The following is a 16,571-nucleotide window of genomic DNA, read 5'->3' as shown; positions in this document are numbered from 1 at the left end:
AAAGAAGGGAGTAGAACCAAGAGAACAATGTACACATTAATAACAGCATTGTGAGATGAACAACCTTGTTGGAAACAACTCCTCTCAGCAGTTTAGAGAGCTAGGACAACCATATTAGACTGGCTATGGACAATGTTATCCCCAGCCAGAGGAAGAAAATCAAAGTGAAATGAAAGGCAAAATATCCATGTAAAAAAAATCAACACCTTCAGAACAATTTATAACAATATCTTTTATTTTTCTCTTCTCTTAATCCTAATTCCTCTTACCAAAATAACTAATCTGTAAACATGTTTATAAAAAATATTTATGTACAATGCTAATCTGAGTGTTCGCTGCTGAGGAGATGGTGGAAGGAAATTTGGTAACTTTAAAATATACATATGCATATTTAATGAAAATAAATAAAAGAATCTCACAAGAAATAATAATAAATATAAATGAAAGAGATATAGGACATCTAGAAATCAAATAATATTTCAAATGAATATTAAAACTATCTGTTATTAGTAAATAATATGTAGAAAAATGAACTTTAATAGTCTATATTCTTATATAAATTCTAGAACATTAATTAGTTGGGGAAAAATAGAAAACATCTAAAGGAGACCTCAACATTCTATAATTATGATACAATTTTAAATGTTGAACTAGACTATCTGGGAGGTCCCTCAGTCTTGTATATGTTGCATACAGAGGAAGCAAATTATTCATGGGAAATAGTAAGGAAACAAGTCATTCCCAAATTGATAGTCAAAAGATATGAATAGATAATTTTCAAATGAAGAAATTAGAGCTATATATAATCAGACGAAAAAATGCTCCAAATCATTATTGATTAGAAAAATGTAAATTAAAACAACTATGAGGTATCACGTCACACCTATCAGATTGACCAAGCTGAGAAAAAGGAAAAAAGATCACTGTTGGTGCGGTTGTGGGGAGGACTGGGATGTTAATGCACTGTTGGTAGAGTTGTGAACGGGTCCAACTTTTCTGGAGAGCAATCTGGAACTTTGCCCAAAGAGCAATAAAATTGTCCGTTCCTTTTGACCCAGCAATTATAATTCTGAGCTTATATGCAGAAGAAATTATAAAACATGAGAAAAGTCACATGTGTTCATCAATTGGGGAATGGCTAAACAAATTATGCTACATTACTACTATGGAATATTATTGATTTCTTTTTTTTTTAGAATCAAATTCTTTTTATTACTCCTGAGTAAAAGCATTATGTTGAAAACTGTACTCCACCTATTAAAGGATTATTATGCCAAAGCATCCAAATGAGGGGAATTTCCATCTTCATGAGATATTATTTCTTCCACCTCCATTTCTTCTAAATGGATGAAAAGATCAGTCTCACCACTGGTAGTAACTCCCACATTTAAAAGGTGAAACCAAGTCCAGAATAAGGATAGCTACATATTGGCGGGAAGGGAGCTGCTGCTCTTAAGAACTTGAAAATTTCCCACACTGGATCCTCACCCAGGGGATGATAAGGCTGCTGCTGCTGCTGCTCCAGTGTGGAAAGCAGTGGGTGCAACTCCAACACTGTGTGGTGAGGTGGAGAGGAGCTGAAAGGATCTCACAGCTCAGCGTGATGGGCTTCAGTGCGCAGCAGCTCACTGGGTTTCATAAAGATGCCTTCCATGGCTCTCCAATAGTTGTTTTGGCTCTGCTGGGCCATGCCACGCACCGCTTTTTGGCCACTGATGGGTCGACCATACTGCTCTCCCGTGACAGAGAGCAGCACGTCAGTGGAAGCGTGTTTGAACCGAACCCCATCGTCTCTCACCCAGTGTGAGCCACTGCAGAGGACTGTCCAGTCATCCAGATAGTCCCCTTCACCCTCTTCCCCAAATGCACTCACTCCCTGGTTGCCAGAGAGGGGTGAAGAGAAGTGGTGACCGTGAAGATTGCACCCAGTATTGCCCTGAGTCAGCCGTATGGCCTGGCCACACTTCACAAGGGTTCCTCTCTCACAGACTGTAGAGGTTTTTCCTCGGATCCTCCAGTAACTGTTGCTGTCATCCACATCTAATATCCCTGTAACTGACCGCTGCCCACGGACCCGTAGTGCCCGTCCTGCGAGTGCAGCCGGACGCTGTGCCGCGTGTTGAGGAGCTTCACGACGGAGCCGCAGGTGACCAGGGGCGGGTCCCCGAGCAGCAGCAGCAGGCCACCGCGGCCGGGCCGGGCCCCCCTATTGTTTTCTTAGAAACCATAAATGGTTGGACTCCAGAGAAGCATTGAATGACTTACAAGATCTGATGCTGAGTGAAGGGAACAGAACCAAGAGAACAATTTACACATTAACAACAACGTTGTTAAGTGATCAACTTTCATGGAAGCAGCTTCTCTCAGCACATCAGAGAGCTAGGACAATTTTTATTAGAACAGCTAGAGTCCATGTTATCCCCATGCAGAGGAAAAATAACAAAATAAAACAAAACACAAAACATCCCCAAAAAACAACCCTTCAAATATAATGAATACTTTATATAAATTATCTCTTATGTATCCCTTTCCCTTAATCCCAATTGACTCAAACCGAAAATGCCTAATCTGTAAGCATGTTTATCAGAAATGTCTATATACAATGCTAACCTGACTGTAGGTGAGGAGAGGGGGAGGGAAAGGAGGGTGGAAGGAAATTTTGTAACTTAAAAATATACACGTGAATATGGAATAAAAAAATTAAAATAATAAAAAAAGAAATAGCAAGGAAAAATTCCCTTGGCCACATTCTCAAACTACTGATGCTTATCATTGTTTTTGTTGTTATTTTATTGCGGACATTTAATGACTTGGAAGACACTAGGCATCCCTCTATAAAATTATAAAATTATGATGCAAGAGAGATGAATGAACAAGATGAAGGAAAACCTGTGGATTCTGAAAACCTGTGGAAAATAACTATGGGACGTGCAAAAATTAAAGGAATCTTTAATGGTGTAGGTCTAGGAGTCTTTTTATATGTATCCTAAGAGGGGAAACTATGTACAACTAAGTCTTTTTAGAGGTGAGTTGATAACTGAATTCAGGATGTACCCAAAATCATCTTAGTTGACCACTGGGTGATTTAGGAAGACAACTGAAATAGTTTTCTTCCCCTTACTAGGTAAATAGGTTATGAAAATGAAATATATTTGACATTTAAAGTCTAGTAAAATATTAAATATTTTGAATCACCATAAAAGCAAGATTACAGGGAAAATATAAAGCTCTAAAAGAGTTAAAATCAAACAAATGCTTATAAAATTATTTTTGGAAATAAAAAGATAGCACTTTTCAGAAAACTACAAAGCATATTGATTAGTAAGTATAAAATACAGTCTATAGGTTTGAACTATTTATTCATGCTATTAAAATAATTTGAGATAAGCTTTATTCAAGAAGAACTAAAAAAACTTGAAGATAAAAATTGGAGATACATTCTAGTAATATAATTTAAATATATTACCATGATCTAATTACAATAGCCTCAAATATACCAAAATACTTGTTGGTTTCAATGTCATCACAAAATTTCATATCTTAATATCATGAAAATGTTGAATTAAACAGACACAGTGAGAATCTAGTAATTGATTTCTGATGAAAACAGTTCCATACAAGAAAAAAAATGTCAAGAGAAAACAGACATCTAAGGGAGAAAGAGAATGCTACAATGGATCATCTTTTTAAAATTTATTTATTTATTTTCATCCATATATATATATATATATATATATATATATATATATATATATATATGTATATTTTTAAATTACAAAATTTCCTTCCACCCTCCCTTCTCACCCCCCTCCTCTCAGTGGTGAATTGTCAGGTTAGCATTGTACATATATATTTTGATAACATATTTACAAATTAGTAATTTTCAGTATGAGGAATTAGGATTAAGGGAAAGAAATATGTAAGAGATACATTTTTATACTGTGTATTTGTTTTTCTTCCTCTGGATATGGATAATATAGTCCACAGCCAGGCCAATGCAGTTGTCCTAGCTCTCTTGACTGCTGAGAAGAGCTGCTTCCAATTAAGGCTGATCATCTCACAATATTATTAATGTGTACATTGTTCTCTCGGTTTTACTCAGTATCAGATCCGGTATGTCAATCCATGCTTCTCTAGAATCCGACCATTTATGGTTTCTTATAGAACAATGGTATTCCAGTGCATTCATGTACTGTAACTTGTTTAGCCATTCCCCAATTGATGGGCATCCCCTCAATTTCCAATTCTTTGCCACCACAACAAAGAACTGCTCTGAATATTTTGAAATATGTAGGACTCTTCCCTTTTTTTTTTTATAATTTTTTCTGGATATAGACCTAGAATTGGACTTGCTGGGTCAAAGGATATATAATGGATTATCAATATTATACAGGTTTGGAGTGGGAAAATTTTTGTCCATTTATCAGTCTTAAGAGTCAGAAGCCTTTGATTTTCTGGCTCTTTCATTAGTTACCTGATCATGAAAAAAGTCATCTCACTTCAAGTCTCAGATTTCTCATCAGTAATTTCAGGCTAGAAAAGAAATATGATATAATGGAGAGAAAACTGGTCTCACAATCAGGAAAAGCTGAGTTCTGATCCTATTTAGGATATTGATTGTCTATGTGATCCTTTAGAAGACATTTGCTTTTCTAAGGGCTCCTGATAACTTTTTAAGACTGGAATTTGTACAAAACATGACCTACACTGGTAGAGAAAGTTCCTTACTGAGAGCCCTGACTTTGTGGTTGTAGCTCCACTCTGTGTGTTAAAAAATGAGGGTAATAATATTTCTATTGCCAACATCTCGGGGCTTTTGTGTTAAATAGAGTTTTTAAATTTAAATTTCTGCAAAAATGTCAGCTATTATTATTTACCAGCTATGTCAGTGTTGAAAAATGATCCCAACAATTATGGAAGTTTCTCAGCTGTTGTAAAATTGTTTTACACATGATTTCATTTTGAATTTGAAGTCTAATTTTCCTAAGGCAATTTCAAATGGAAGAGAGTTTACATTATAAGCTTAATTCTCACTTGCTTGCTTGAAATTGAAAGAGAAAGAGATACATTTTGTTTCAAAAGCATAGAATCAACCACATTTGGGGAAATCAGAACATGTAGAGGAGCCAGGGCTGCCTTCTCCTTCCTTTAGCATGCTACATATTTTGTGACTTAGAATCCTTTCCCAACAATTAGCTCAAGAACCCCACCAGTTCATTTTATATCAGTCAGTCAAATGATTTGCTCACTACATAACAATTTTAATTAAATAGCAATGTAAATTAAGTAATATTATACCTTTTAACTAAAAATGATGAAATCAGTATACCACTAAAATATGCATGTTTTAATCAATTTTTTCTAAAATTGACATAATTAAAATGAATATTTATTAATACAAAGAAAATCTGCAAAAGTAATCTACCAGGAAACAAGGAACATTATAGCACTTAAAATATACCATGTATATTTTGATATGAGGGCAAAGATTCAAAGATAGAATTTCCAGTTGTAGAGAATTTCTAGTCCAATGGTTGGAACTAGAAATATGAACATTCATCATAAATATGAGATGAAAATGGAAATAAATTGAAAGAGGGTAAATACAAGATACTCTAGGAGGGAGTCATTAATCATTTATTAAATTAACACTTTGGGCTATCTACTCATTGTGCTAAAGGTAAAAATAAAAAGACAAGTTTAAAACAATCTTCTCACTCCCCTACCCCCTAAAAAACAGGCTATCTCTTTAAGGAAGTAATATTTCAATGGGAGAGACTACAGAGAAATAAATTTTATACAATTTAAAACATTAGACCTCTCAACCCACTCCTATGCTTTCTTGAACCCAATTCTTATTCTCACTTTAGGCAGGAAGAATGTTTCTGTTTCTTTAGGATTCATAGTCATTCTCTACTTAATCTGTACTTTAGAAACCTCTAACCTATTCACACAGGATAATCTTACAATTCTGTGTTCTTTGGTTATTTGTCCTTACCACTGGTACTGTCCCTGAACCATGGCCAGAGTTTACTTGCTTTCAGACTACTATTATGTTTTACCACCTTCCCTTTGGACTTCTACTTATTTCTTGTTTCCCTGACTGCATACTCTTTCTCTCTTCTGAAACATATATAGTTAGTTAGTTACCAGATACCTTGTCTACCTCAGTGGGTTTGTCCAGTTTCAACCTCAGGCCATTTTGTGATTGACCAAATATTAATTCTGACAACATGTAAATTCTCCTTAAATGGATGTTTAGAACTTTGTCTCAACCTGGAGATATGTTTCTTTGTCTTGCTATAGAACATTTTTTTTCTTTATTGATTAGTATTATATGTTGTGGGGTGGTGGGGTTTTTTAATGTAGGAAATTAATTGGTTCACTGAAAGATAGAAATTTATTTATTGACTTTTTAAAAAACTAGATACAAATAATAGATCTGATCAGTCCAATGTTAAAGCCTCACTATGATGAAACTGATTTTTATTAATAAATGTCCCTACTGATTAAATGACATTATTTATTAGAAATGGAAGCTGCTAGGTGATATAAGTGGATGGAGCATTAGTCCTGCAGTTTAGAAAGTATTTAATTTAAACTCAATCTCAGACATTTACTGTGTGATCTTTAGCAATTCACTTAATCTTTATCTGTCTCAGTTTCTTCAGCCATAAAATAGGAATAATAACAGTGATTATCTCCAAAGGTTGTTGTAAGAATAAAATTAGAATATTTATGAAGTACTATATAAATGTTGACTATTAATAACTGAACCAATTATATTTTCCATGTGTTGAATTGACTATCTTTCAATAAAAACATCCTAGCAAATTAAATCAAATACTATTTATTCAGGTTTGCAAAACTTATTTTTTGTACAAGGTCAGAGAGCTTGGAGTCCAGGAAAAGAGAGCAAGATCTAGGATCAGATGACAGGGCCAAATTCTGGATTTAAAACTTGTAGTTGTCTGACACTAGGCAAAACACTTAACCGCTCTGTACCTCAGTTTCCTCATCTGCACATTGAAAGTAATATCACTTGCACTAACTACTTCACAGTGTTCTGAAGAAAACATTTTGCAAACTTTAAATTTCATGGATATTATTAAGCTACAACTCCAAACACTATCCATTAGCATTCTTTATTCTAATGCTAGAGGCAGAAATCTCTTTTAAATGGTACTATGATTCTGTGAATAGAGAGAGTACAAACTTTGTATACATTTAATGCTGATCAACTCACATTGAGAAACGTATAAAAAGTACCATCTGTTACTGACTGGTGTGTTTTTTGGGGAAAACAGACACTTGTCTTATAACCAGGCTGTAGTTTTTCTGATTGATGCCTTTTCATGACCTGTTTTCCCATCTTGGTTTTAAACCAAGAGCCTTGAGTATATCAGAGGAAAGATACTCCATAAAGGGAAAATAATAATAAACCATCTCTGTCACTTCTGTTATGAATGGAAATGAACAAGTACACCAAGTTGCAAAAAGCCAAATTACATTTTTTATCTAAAAAAAGGCTCCATAAATTTTGGGCATTTAGGGCAAACTACAAAAGATAATGCACATTTATACATTTATTTCATTCCTGCTTTATGTTCCAAATGACCCTGTTAACAAGCTGGAGGGGAGCATATACGGAAAAAAATCAATTTCCACCTATTTTCTAGACTGGAAGTTAACAGTACTACTAAGCAGCTGATATACTAGCATGTGTGGTGTTTTGGTCCCCAGGCACAGGAAATTTAAGTACCTTTCATGAATTTAAACTTGGGCAGATCAACACTAATCCTGCCTTGGCACTGGAATTGCCTTGACCTTGTTTTTTGATTCTAATTACTGAATTCTTATCGTGTTGGTTGTGACCAAGTCCCTTCCTAGGATGCTTCTAACCATATGTATTGGTGTCCTGCTTATTATCTATATTCAATCTTTTTTAAGGGTAGGAGAGAAATTATACCTTTGAATTACAACTTTAAATTCATAGTTTTTCTCATTTTAAGTTAATATTATTTTCTTTAATGCCATTTTAAAATTAGAATAATTTCTGACTATCTACCCCCACGTTAGTTTTGTTTTTAGTTTTTGCAAGGCAATGGGGTTAAATGACTTGCCCAAGGTCACACAGCTAGACAATTATTAAGTGTCTGAGGCCAGATTTGAACTCAGGTCATCCTTACTCCAGGGCTGGTGCTCTATCCACTGCCCCATATTGTTTTGATGCTGCTGCTGCTGCTGCTGCTGTTGTTGAGTCATTTTTTTAATCATGTCTGACTCTTTGTGACTCCATTATGGTATTCTTGGTAATACATAATACATACATACATATATATATATATATATATACATATTTAAAATGGTTTGCCATTTCCCTCTTGGACTCCTTTTGCAGATGAGGAAACTAAGGCAAACAGGTTTTCTTTCAATAGTATCCTAATAAATAATACTAATAAAGTATCTCTTTTTGCACAGATATCTAAGGATTGCTGTTTCTTGCTTCACATATAGTGGATACTTTCTCCATAATTTTCCTATAAAATGCCTCTCAGAGGCATTTACCCATTCTACATGGGTAAATCTTTTCATATTTTTAGTATGCTTTACAATAAAGGAGTCAGGTGCCTTCCATAGTAATTTCCATTTGTACTCCAAAGAATGGTAGGAGATTAGAATTCTGAAAGATCTGGTGGAATAGAGATTTACAGATACTGCTTGAATAGTCATATTTGAAGGACAAAATGCTCTCTAGGGATTTCATGATGTGAAAATTAGGGGGTGCAATCATTAAATCTTTTAAGTCTTCTCTACTTTTAGAAGAGTGGAAACTGAGGCACCAAGAGGTTAGGTGACTTTCACAGAATCTTAATTCGAAAGTATCCAATGTTAGATTTCAAGTTGGATCTTTCTGTCAAGGCTTTATTTACTGAACCATCCATAAGTCTTAGGTTAGTGTTTAAGTGGAAGACTTTGTAACTCCAAGGGGAATGCTATCGGTTCATCATGTCATACTATCTCTGCACTAGGAACTAGACAGATTGCTGGTGTGTGGTTAAAAAAAAAACAAAGAATACAGGGGGCAGTTATGTGGCGCAGTGGATAGAACACTAGTCCTGGAGTTAGGAGGACCTGAGTTCAAATCCAGTCTCATTCACATAATAATTACCTGGTTGTGTGACCTTGTGCAAGTCACTTAACCCCCCCGCCTTGTAAAAAAAATCCTAAAAATCAAAAATCAAAAAAATCTCCCCCAAAGGGATACAGAGTATAACTTTGGTATAAGGATTGATACAAAATGGTAAGGAACTCAGAGTCTGTGCAGTACTCAGATCATCCTGCATTTAATAAAGTGAGTGATAACAGTAACTCTTAAAAGACAGAATCTTAATCATATAATCACAGGTTATGTACATAAAACCAGATTTAGACTTGACTTATGAAAAGGAAAGTAATTAAAATTGATTATATTGGATTATTTTTAATTTGATTAAACTCCTTTCTTTAGGAAAAGCTAGCCCTAAAAGTTAAGCCTGACTAATATTGTCTCAAGCCTAGATTACTGATAGAATTAGTGCATAGATAATAAGACTTTATCAATTAGTAGTAGATAATTTAGAGGAACAAAATAATCATGATTATAAGGGGTTTTTTTTAAGGCTAAGTTTCTCTTTCTAAGCCAGACAGGTGGGAGGGGTTGACCAGATGCTAAATTCCTCTTTCTGTCATCAGGGGTTGATTAGAGGTTAAATTTCTCTTTCCAGTCTTACTAAATAAGTTCCCCTGCCCCCACCGTTTTTTTTTGAGAACCAGAGTCTAAATTGAGTAATGGAATCCTCTAAGGAAGATGGGGAGTGATTGCTAATACTGTCCATAGGTCCCTCTTTCCCAGTATGCTTGCTGGTTCAAAAAAAGCACCACCTGGGGCAGCTAGTGGCACAGTGGCTAGCTAGAGCAACAGCCCTAGAGTCACCAGGATCTGAGTTCAAATTTGACCTCAGACACTTAACAATAATAATACCTGTGTGACCTTGGACAAGTCAGTTAACCCCATTGCCTTGCAAAAAAACAGAAAGAAAAAAAGAGTAAAAAAAAAAAAGCACCACCTATGGGGCAAGGACAGCTGGGATAGGAATAAGAGAGTTTGGAACAAGTTGACTACTTAGGTAGCATCCCTTTATTGTATTATTTTCAAAAACAAGTTTCTGTCATTTTTTATTCTTTTTTGTTGTAAAATTCAATCCTTTGAATCCTTCTTTTCTCTCACATCTGAGGAGTTAGTTGATTTAATTTGATACTACCTTTGCAAATTAGACTATAGATATACTGTAACTTTGTCCTCAGTTTCCATTTAATTCAGATAATTAATGTCAACATTTATGAGAAACCTTCCTTACAAAGCAACTCAATAACTTAGGCAGTAATGGGTTTTAGTTCATTAGAAACCTCCAAGCTAAGGTTAGATGGGCACTTTGTGGGGATGTATCAAAGGGAAAATAAGGAGAAATTGCATGGCTTAATGTGTCCTCTTCAAGCCACTTGATGGCATTACAAAGCATCCACTTTTGTCACAAGGAAACACCTCCCATGGAGTCAAGTATGCACTATGGATGCTTGCAGGGTGACATCTGTCATGTTGGAAATCCACAGTAGAAAAAGAACTGAAAACAAAAGACCCAAATGAAAGTGAGATGGCTCTCCACAATCATTCTTTCAGACTATAAGAAGTCAAGGTTCTTGGACCTTGACCCAGACACCAATCATAGGGAGGCAATTTCAGTCACAGAAGACACTTAGATGTTCATTATGTATCATTTTAAGGTTTAGTGTTTTCGTTAATCTACATTAATTTATTTGATCCTTGTAACAGCTCTGGGAAGTTTTGTAATTTTCTCTATTCAACAAATGAGTTAAAACAACCTACCCAATGTCACAAAACAATCACATGGAGAAGAAAGATTTTTAATTCTAGGTCACAAGCTTTAGAATTAAAAGGAAACCTAAATGTCATCTTTTCCAAACCCTTCATTTTACAAGGGAGAAAATTTAGACCAGAGATAATGGGAACATAGATACAGAGTTAGAAAGATTTCAGAAGCCATGTCCTCCTAGTCCAATTGCTTCTGTGTGGGATAAAAATTCACTTAAAAAATACAGACTCCTCTGAACAACAACAAAAAAGTTTATTTTGGCTTTTCTCAAGGAAAGGCCACACTCCAAGTCTGACAAAGGTAGTAAAGATCAAGGAGCTGTTCTGAATTGTCAGTCAAGCAAGATTATATGACCTCCAAAGCCCAAAGTAAAAGAAAGGTCTATACTCTAAAAGAACTTGCATTCTATCAAGAGAAACAGAATGCAAATATAGATGTATACACAAAATATATGCAAAGTAAATTCAATTGGGAGGCACCAGGAGCTGGAAGTAAGGATGCATTAGATTGAAATTTTTGTAGAGAATGACCCATGTGCATGGGGGTAACAGGAAAAACCACTTTATTTCCTAGTTTTAGTTAACTATATAAAATTCCTGTTGTTATGGTTGTTATTATTGCATTCCATTAGTACTATTAAGGTGATGAAATGATGAAGTAGAGTGCAGGATCTGGAGTCAAAAAGAGCTGAATTCAAATTTGACTTCCTTCCTTCCTTTGGACACTTCTTTTCCCTTTCCTTTCTTTCCCTCCCTTCCTTCATGTATCCAATTTGGGTCAAAAATTTAACTTTGAAAATTTATCTTTCTAGTTCTAACCAATATGCTGCAAAGAAGTCAATGCCATCTTCTAAACTTTAAAGGAACCAGTATTCTCTCTCTCTCTCTCTCTCTCTCTCTCTCTCTCTCTCTCTCTCTCTCTCTCTCTCTCTCTCTCTCCCCCATCTCACAGACATCCAAATACACATTTGTAAAAATACATTAGCATGGTTATAATGTAGAGATAAAATGAATATAATTCATCTTTTATTAGCTGCAATTAATGTGGCACTTCATGAAAAACTTTATGAAAATTGTGTAAAAGAAGTGATGGAACAAAGATTTATTTCACTTGATCACAAGTGAATGTTAAAAATCCCCATCTGTAAAAATACTAATTTGCATGTTTATATTATCAGTGCATGTACTAACTATATAAATAACATACATAAACATGTCAATAAAAATTCTTCAAAAACCTTTTTCTAAGTAATATTGCCTTCATTCATTAAAGAAATATGGTGCAGTTGAAGCAGTGCTGGAGTAGAAATATGAAGACCTTGGCTCTTAACTACCAGCATCAGCTTAAACAAGTCTTTGAAACTCTCTTGGTCTCAGTTTCCTCATATGTAAAACAAAAAAGGTGGAACTAGGTTAACTTTTAGGTCCCTTCCAACATCAATAATTTAGGGTCAAAACAAAACAGTATTATGTATGGTACAGACAAAGACTGATGATCATCCCTTTTTTTTATTTGTGCATTTATATGAACAGGAAACTAAATTCCTGTTATCCATAAAGGTAAAAATTAGTACTTTTCAAATATGAGAACACAATCCTTTCATATTTTAATTGTGTCTATATAATTTTTATTCTCATTCTGATAAATATGCATCACTGGTCCATGTGTTGTCTAATATTGCCTGAAATACAAATATCACTTTTGGAGATTTCTTATGGCATCTACATTTCTTTTTTTATATGTCTGTCTCCTCTATAGTGTCAAATATGACAGTTATATATAATTTTCTCATTTATTTTCTACCATTCTTGAGGATTGTGCCTACAAGGTGGGCAGCCAGAAAATCTTAGAGTGATCCTATCCTCAGCAGCCTACAATATTTTTGTGATGGCCAAAATATTCTGCCTATTTTTTTTCCTCTAGAAATACAGACAACAGATGGCTTATAGAAGAAACTACATTCCTAGGCCTCTGGTGGCTTGTTGAACTCATCTTTCAAAAAAAAAGTTATCATCCCATATTTATTTGTCAGTGGAGAAGTACCTGATTTCCTTTCCTTTTTCTTGTTTGAAAAACACATAAATATCAAAAAAAAAAGATTGGGATCATTTTCTAGAAGTTTTGGAAAGTCAAAATGAAATAAAAATTCCTAACCATCAATTGTGGAAAGATAGAGACAAATATAAAATATTTCTATTGGAAATAAATTAATTAAACAGGGGTCTCATTTTCTAGCTTTTCTGAGGCCAAATTCCTGACTGTTTTTTGGAGAAGACAGTTGAAAATATGCTTTTAAAACAAGAATCCAAAACATAACATTTAAATTGTTAAAAGATCTTGATAAATATAGATATCAAATGGTATTAAAAATACTGTAAGAAAATTTATGTGATTCAACTTGACTGTAGGGTTCTTTGACCATTCCAGAAAATATGATTGCTTTGGAATACACTAGAATTTTTTAGAACAAAGGTGGTACCACCAAATCCAGGCTCAATGATGAATGACACAACAAATAACACAGTCCAGTGAAAAATGAGACGTTCCTTGTTAAAACTTTTTAAATTCTAAGTAAATTGTATTATTTGTATTATTTTGTATTTTTGTATAATTTCATTCCACAGAAATCACTGTGACTTGAGACAAAAAAAAAACTTAGAAAATATATCATATGAGGAAATTTTGTCATTCTACTACAATTTCATTGACTTTTGAATCAAAGACTGGGGTTCTAATCACACTTCTGCCACTTAATATTTTTATCACCTTAGGCAAATCACTACACCTCTCCAGGACTTCAGCTTTCTCACCTGTGAGATGAGGGCATTGTCCTAGGCAAGTTTTAATAACTTTTTCAGTTACTAAAAAAATTGCATAATGTTAAACTTAGATAAGATGCTGTCACACTGCAGGAGCTTAATAAGATTTTTAAAAATATCTTAAAAACTAGGGGATACTAGGAGGAAAAGCACTTTAAAGCCTTTCCTAGCTTCAGGACTGATAACATTCTGATATTTGGTAGCATTTTTAGCCTGTTTAAATTTTTGTTGACATTTTAAATTATGTAAAAGAGGAGATGGTACCAAGCACAATAGAAACATCTTTAAACTAATTTTTCTATTTTGCCCTCTTAAACTAACAATGGGAACCATTAAAATAATCAACATATTTCCTATGCTTCAAAAAGTATCTCAACTGTCATTTCTTCTACAAACCATTCTTCAGGTTTTCCACCTCCCCAGAAATATTCTCTCCTATTTCTGAATTAGCTAGATGTTGGTATCTTATATACTGCCATAGTATGAACCCCTTTGATTATCATTTTTTAATTATAAATTGATTTGTTTTCTATATTAATCCACAAATTTCAGGAGAACAGGTAAACTATAATATCCTTTTTGTTAATGTCAGCATACTGCTTAACAAGGTGCCTTAGGGGAAGGAAAATTGTTGTTGAAGAGGATCAGTGACATCTGCAGGGTGGTGTCTTCCTGCAAATAAATTAAATTTCAGTGAGGTAGGGTTCTCCTATCATTGGAATCCAATGGCAATGCACAGGTCAGGAGAACTAAAGATTACCCAGATGCTGTGGGAGACCTTGCTCTTTCTAAATTAAGGTTTTTCACAGATCTCAGGCTAGGTAAGAAATGAGGCAAAAGATTGCCTAGTTTGCTTTCTCAAAAGACTTTCAGGGTTTCTGACCAGAACAGAAAAAAAATTCAATTTACATTCACTCTGAGCCATCAGAGGGGGGAAGGGAAGAGGATGGGGAAGTCTTTTTGCTTTCTAGATGGAAAAATAAAGTAAAATAGGGAAGGGTTAGAGAACAAAGAACCAAACTCGTTGAATCATTTCAATAAAGACCAAGGAAATATTATTTGAAAATCTGCTAGAGAAAATAAAAAGGGTTTCAGGAAACAGACATGGAAATTAGAAATAGTTTAAAAATTAAGGTTGCTTTAAACAATCTTTAGGAACAAACTTTTAGCAACTTTTAAGCACTCGAGACAATACATTCATATGAGAAATATGACTATATGATCTTAAGGTTATGGTACTACTTCCATATCAATGAGTGAATATCTGAGTAAATGAAAATATTACTATCTTTCTATATTCTTTTTCTTTTTCTCCCAGAGGCAAAATTTGTTGAGATTGTGGGATAATGAGAAAAAATTGTGCAGGAAGCTGGGAATATAAGCAACTATAGGAGTGACTTTGAATAACCACTATTTCTTATTTACTTCTTCTATAAACTCTTTTGCTAATCATATGAAGTTTCCAAATCAGATTCTGGTTTTTGATTTCAAATCTTCTCTTCACAAAACTTGTTTGCTTTGGTTTTTTAATTTTGAAAGAGCCTGTTCACTACCCCACCCCCATTTCTCCCAGGAATGCAGTCTACTAAACAAAGACATTGTTTTGATAAATATGTACAATGCACTATCACACACATTAGAGCAGCCCAGCCCATGTGTTATGAAGATTAGAAGCATATTTCCTCACCATCAGAATTTATGTGAATTGTGTTCATGAATGCTGAGGCTGGAAAAGCAGAGCCAAAGTTGAAAATTGTTGGCCTTATACCTTCATTCTTCCCTGGCTGCTCCCAAGATTCTTTGTAAATATAACAATTAGGCAAAATTGGTTGTTAAGAAAAGTACAAATTCATGAAATTAAGATGAAAGTTTTAGAAGTGATTCCAGAAGATGATAAAAGCAATTACAGCTTTGCTCTCCCAAGTCTTGGGACTTGACTTTTAAATACCAGAAGGCATGATATGCTTTCTTGGATATACAAAAAAGACAAGTGACTCTTTATCTTCTTTTTTGTTCCACATTGGGTTCAAATTGTTGTCTTCAGTTTAGAAATGTCCTTTTATCTTGTAACAGCTGAATACAATTCAGAGATTTTGAAGAATGTGGTCTCCTGAAGGCACCAAAGTTACCCCCACATACACACTTTGGATGAATATAGTCTACTCAAAAACGTATTGGTTACCTAACCCACTCTGGTCTTTTCCTCAATCTAAAACTAGACAGTGGGTATAATCTACCCCACCCCCTGATAAAAGATGAATACAGATTTCCTTCTATGTCTTCCTGATATTTCATTTCTTCTTTATTGTTGTCCATTCATGTCCAATTCTTCATGACTGCATTTGAGGTTCTCTTGGCAAAGATATTTATGGGATTTATCATTTTCCAGTTCATTTTACAGATGAAGAAACTGAGGCAAATGGGGTCAAATGACTTAAGCTCATTAGTATCTTAGGCTAGATTTCAGTTCAAGGAGTTTTCCTGATTTCAGACCTGTCACTCTAACCACTGATATGGATTTGTTCCACAATATGGCATGAGATCTTGAGCAAATCACTTAATTTCTCTATATCTAAAGTAATTTTATAAGATTATAAATTGATGAGTCAATACTGATTTGCAAAGACAGGGAGACTTCTCCCTTGGAGGTCTATCTATCAGTGAAATCATAAGTCTGGTCCAAGAAGGAAAAAAAATCATTCCCAATTTTGGGACAACTCATCAAATTCAAGGTTAATCATTGCAGACAAAAATATATATTATATAGGAATCCTGTTTAAGAACTGAAAGCATTCTTTTTAAAGATGTTGAACATTGA

The 16,571-nt window shown here is 34.4% G+C and overlaps 1 pseudogene; it reads right to left on the bottom strand.

Annotated features, from left to right (window-relative positions):
* Window positions 1-1,588: 1,588 nt before the first annotated feature.
* The window catches only part of LOC141499212 (stromal cell-derived factor 2 pseudogene), a 36,220-nt pseudogene continuing 21,237 nt past the window's right edge, over window positions 1,589-16,571 (bottom strand).

The sequence above is a fragment of the Macrotis lagotis genome, chromosome X, assembly GCF_037893015.1.
Source record: "Macrotis lagotis isolate mMagLag1 chromosome X, bilby.v1.9.chrom.fasta, whole genome shotgun sequence".
NCBI classification, from domain to species: Eukaryota; Metazoa; Chordata; class Mammalia; order Peramelemorphia; family Peramelidae; genus Macrotis; species Macrotis lagotis.
The sequence above is the reverse complement of the archived record's forward strand: the minus strand, read 5'-3'. Positions and strand labels throughout refer to the sequence as shown.